The following is a 5,188-nucleotide window of genomic DNA, read 5'->3' on the forward strand; positions in this document are numbered from 1 at the left end:
TGGGAATTTACAAAGCACAAGCCACTTAGGGGTCTAGGGAATGGTTTGCTCTCTGCTTGGCTGCTGCCCCCACCAGGCCCCCCAGGTACATTCCAGTCCTTGACCTCTACTTGGCTTCATAAGTTACTGTTACCTTCTTTGTTGTTGTTGTTTTTGCTGTAGGGCGTGTGTGCTTGCCAGGAAGACAGAAAGTGAGAAATCACCCCCAGGGGATAATTCCCCAAGGGGGATGGCCACACCATGATCCCTTCGCATGCACACGTGCCCAGCTTGAGTTTAAGCCACTGGGTCTGGGACTTGAACCATGGTCGACTACATGGGAGTCCAGGGGCATAGCCATTTCGCTAACTGCTGGTCCCAGTTACTGTTACCCTCTATGTGTGTAGATGCTAAAATATACACAGTTACATCTTAACCATTTTTCAGTGTGTAACCGCGGGGCATTAAGTACATTCTCATCACTGTGTGACCATAACTACCATCCAGCTCCAAACCTTTTTCATCTCAAACTAAAACTGTATCCATTAAATAATGACTCTGCAGTGCCCCCACTCCCCAACCCTTGACAACCACCATTCTACTTTCTGTCTCTAGTAATCTGACTACTCTAGGAACTTAAAAGCGGAATATGCAGTGTCTGTCCTTTGGTGCCAACCCTTTACACTTTTTAAAAAAGAATGATTTAATTTGATTTATTATTATTATTTGGAGAGATTTTTAAAAAGAATGAATGAATTAGTTAATTAATTTGACCAGAGAAGGAGAGAGAGAGGGAGGGAGAGAAAGTGAGAAAACAAGTTGCCAGGTCTGGAACTTGAATTGTGGTCGGCCATGTGGGAGTCCAGCACCCTTAACCACCATGCCACCTGTTGGCCCCCATTTGGAGAGATTTTTGTTATAGGGTGTATGTGCTTGCCAGAGAGACAGAAAATGTGAAATCACCCAATAGGGGCAATGGTCATGCTGCAATCCCTTCCCTTCTATTCTCCTCTTGGGATTTTGGGCATGCATGCACATGTACCCAGTATTATTTTTTTTTTTTTTGGAGAGATTTTCACTGTAGGGCTCGTGCGCTCGCCAGACAGACAGAGAGAGACATAGAGACAGAAAGCGAGAAATCACCCCCCAGGGGGGATGGTCACGCCGTAATCCCTTCTCCTCCATTCTCCTCTCGGGATCTCGGGCATGCACACACACGCGCCCGGCGTGAGTTTTAAGCCACCGGGTCCGGGACACGAACCGCGGTCGACTACGTGGGAGTCCAGCGACATAGCCATTACGCTAACTGCTGGTTCCCTACCCAGTATGATTTTCAAGCTGCAGTTGACCACGTGGGAGTCCTGCACCTTAACCACCATGCCACCTGCTGACCTCTATTATTATTTTTTAAAATGTGACCAGAGAGAGACAGAGAGAGAGAATGAAAGTGAGAAAGCAAGCTACCAGGTCTGAGGCTCGAACCACAGTTGTCCATGAGGGAGTCCAGTGCCCTAACCACCACATGACCTGCTGGCCTCAATCTTTTATATCTTTAATAATTCTGTTGAAATGTCTTATTTCTAGGTGGTTTTTCATCTCTTGTAGATTTTTATCTTTTACCTCCTTACTACTACTGTTATTATTTTTGGGAGAGGTTTTGGCTACAGGGCGCGTGCACTCACCAGAAAGAGAGAGACAGAGAGACAGAAAGTGAGAAATCACCCCCTGGGGGTGATGGCCACACCACACCACAATCACTTCTCCCCCATTCTCCTCTTGGAATCTTGGGCACACACGCATATGTGCCTGGTGTGAGTTTAAGCCACCAGGTCTGGGACTCGAGCTGCGGACGAGCTGCGGAGTCCAGCGATGTAGCCATTATGCTATCTGCCGGTCCCGCTTTACTATTATTTATTTCAGGGGGATACGGGGAGGAAGTGAAGATATATGTTTCATAGAATTAACCTGCCATTTTTAACCAGAAATCCAGACATTTTTTTTTTTTGAGAGGTTTTTTTTTCACTATAGGGCGCGTGTGCTCGCCAGACAGACAGAGAGAGACATAGAGACAGAAAGAGAGAAATCACCCCCCAGGGGGGATGGTCACGCCGCAATCCCTTCTCCTCCATTCTCCTCTCGGGATCTTGGGCACGCACGCACACGCGCCCGGCGTGAGTTTTAAGCCACCGGGTCCGGGACGCGAACCGCGGTCGACTACGTGGGAGTCCAGCGACATAGCCATTACGCTAACTGCTGGTTCCCGAGAAATCCAGACATTTTGACAAGAGTATATATCAACAAAAGAACAAATATTATATGATTCCACTTATATGAGATACCTAGAGTAATCAAACTCACAGAGACAGAAAACAGAAGGTAGATGTCAGGGACTGGGGACAGAGGTAATGGAGAGTTATCGTTTAATGGTTTGGAGTTTCAATTTAGGACAATGATCATGTTCTGAGAATGGAAGGTGATGATGGGACATGAAGTTGAGATCCAGTGACTTCTAGGCTCACTGTCAGCCCAACGCAGAGGAAGGTAGAGAGTCAAGCAGTCCAAGCTCCGCCCCTCTGTGATGGAGCTTGGTAACTATAGCACATTAGGCCTAGAAATGAATGCAGTGGTTTATTCCTGCACCTGCAGGCTTTGTAAGTATCCTTCTCCAAGGTACCAGGGCTGGCACCTTGAGACAAAGTAGGTTCCTAGGGTACAAAATTAAGGAGGCACCCACTGTCAACTTACAGTTCCAATAAAGAGAGAAAGAACTGCTCCAACACTGCACCACCTATGCAGGAAAAGTCCAGATAACATCTGTGTATTAGTTGGCATTCTCCAGAACACAGAAGCAACAGGATACACAGATGTTTTTAAAATTTTTTGGAGAGGTTTTTGCTATAGGGTGTGTGCATTCGCCAGGAAGACAGAGAGAGACAGAAAGTGAGAAGTCACTCCCCCGGGGTGGGGGATGGCCATGCTGCAATCCTTTCTCCTCCATTCTCTTCTTGGATATGCACGTACAAGCATCCGGCGTGAATTTAAGCCACCAGGTCCAGGACTTAAACCATGGTCGACTACGTGGTAGTCTAGCAACATAGCCATTCCGCCAACTGCTGGTCTCATGGATGCCTTGTTTCAAGAAGAGACAAAGAGAAAGCTCTATATTAATGTTAATCCCCGATTGATAATTCCATTGGGTTTATGTAAGAATGTGTCATATTTTTAGGAAATACATACAAAAATATTTTAGGGTAAAAGGATATGATGGTTGCAATTTATTCTGAAATAATAATAAGCATATGTACAGAGAGGAAATTAAAATAAAATAGAACAAATGTAACAATTGGTGTACTATCGTGAGGTCTTGATGAGTATTATTTTATATTCTTTTTGCAACTTTTCTGTAAGTTCAAAGTTACTCCATAATGAAAAGTGAAATAGGCCAATCATATATATAGTAAAACAAAACTAGTAAAACAAAAACCAAAGGTTTACAACATAACGTAATGTTCTTTGTTGATGAATATGGTAATATTCTTCTTTTGAATATCATGCACACATGCATGCTTTGAAAAACCATACTGTACCCCACAAAGGTGTACAATTACATGTAAATAAAGCATGAAATAAAATTAAATTTAAAAAGTGATACAGGAGCCAGCAGGTGATGTGGTGGTGAAGATGCTCAATTCCCACATGGCTGACCACAGTCTGAGTTCTGGACCTGGTGGCTTGAAAATCACGCCAGGCACATGTGCGTGCATGCCCAAAATCCTGAAAGGAGAATGGAGAAGAGATTGCAGCTTGGTCATTTGCCCCTGAGGGGGCAATTTCTCACTTTCTGTCTCTCTGTCTCTCTTGGGCAAGCATAACAAATAACAACAACAAAAAACTTTTAAAAAAAGTGAAATAATAAAATGTGAGAACAAGGCATTTCCTCTTTCCTCTTCATCCACTGCACCCTTTTTAAAAATAATCAATCAATCAATTAATTAATTATTATTACCCTTTTGAACACTATAATTCAACATGGCTCTGTAGGCTTGAGAGATTGAAAAAAGGAATTGAGTATAGTTATGGAAAGGGAAAGACAACAGTCATATTGGCAATTGATGTAACTTACACAAAACTAGTGGCCTTTTTAGGTTTATTGGAACTCACAGGACGGCCAGAGGCCATGCTCAGAATATTTAGAAGGACATAGGGCCTGCACCATGGTGGTCAGAAGACAGCTTCCTTCAGGCGATCCTCAAAGTGGGCTCTCGTTGCAGTTCCCTTGTGCAAGAAGGCAGGTGAGATTCACAGTGGGTCTTTATGACAATTGTCCTGATTAAAAAGCCCCAGGCCTCACAGGAGAGGATGCCACAGCAATTCCATAGGCATGGCTTCCGGGGTCTCTGCAAGGAATGTGCCCAGTTACAAGAGTTCCACACTCAGGAAGCAAAAACTGTGGTATGACTGTCCATATATAACTATGGATAGCTTTAGGTCACTCCACGTGCAATTTACCAGTGATCATTTTTGCTGTAAGCAATGTTGCCTAGCAACATAGTGACCACATATTTTCAGGGATATTACCCTAAAGTTAAATTCTCATTCAGCAGCGTTTGTTGAACTTCTGCTCATAGCATACCCTTATGATTTTGACCTTTAAGAGAAAAGACAAGTTAGTGTGTGATCGCCAGGACTTGCATTACCCAGTGGGGTGCGTTATTCAGTGGAATGTCCCTTTTATGCTCTATGCAACTGGAATTGTCTTTGGCCATCAGTCTTTTCTTAATTTTTAAAAAGAATTATATATTTAGTTTTATTTATTATTATTATTTAGACAGATTTTGTAATAGGGTGTGTGTACTTGCTGGAGGAGAGACAGAGACAGATAGAGAGACAGAAAGCAAGAAATCACTCCTGGGGGGAGGGGTTGACCACACCACAATCCCTTCTCCTCTATTCTTCTCTTGGGATTTCTAAAATATAATTATTTATTTTAAATTTTATTTATTCATTTATTTATTTTAACTTGATCAGAGAGAGACACAGAGAGAGAGAGAGAGAGAGAGAGAGAGAGGAGAGAGGAGAGAGGAGAGAGGAGAGAGGAGAGAGAAAGTGAGAAAGCAAGCCACGAGGTCTGGGTCTCAAACTGTGGTTGGCCATGTGGGAGTGCCCATCACCTTAACCACCACACCACCCACTGGCCCCAGGACTCTCC

This window comes from Tupaia chinensis, unplaced genomic scaffold, assembly GCF_000334495.1.
Source record: "Tupaia chinensis unplaced genomic scaffold, TupChi_1.0 Scaffold145396_1, whole genome shotgun sequence".
Taxonomy (NCBI): domain Eukaryota; kingdom Metazoa; phylum Chordata; class Mammalia; order Scandentia; family Tupaiidae; genus Tupaia; species Tupaia belangeri.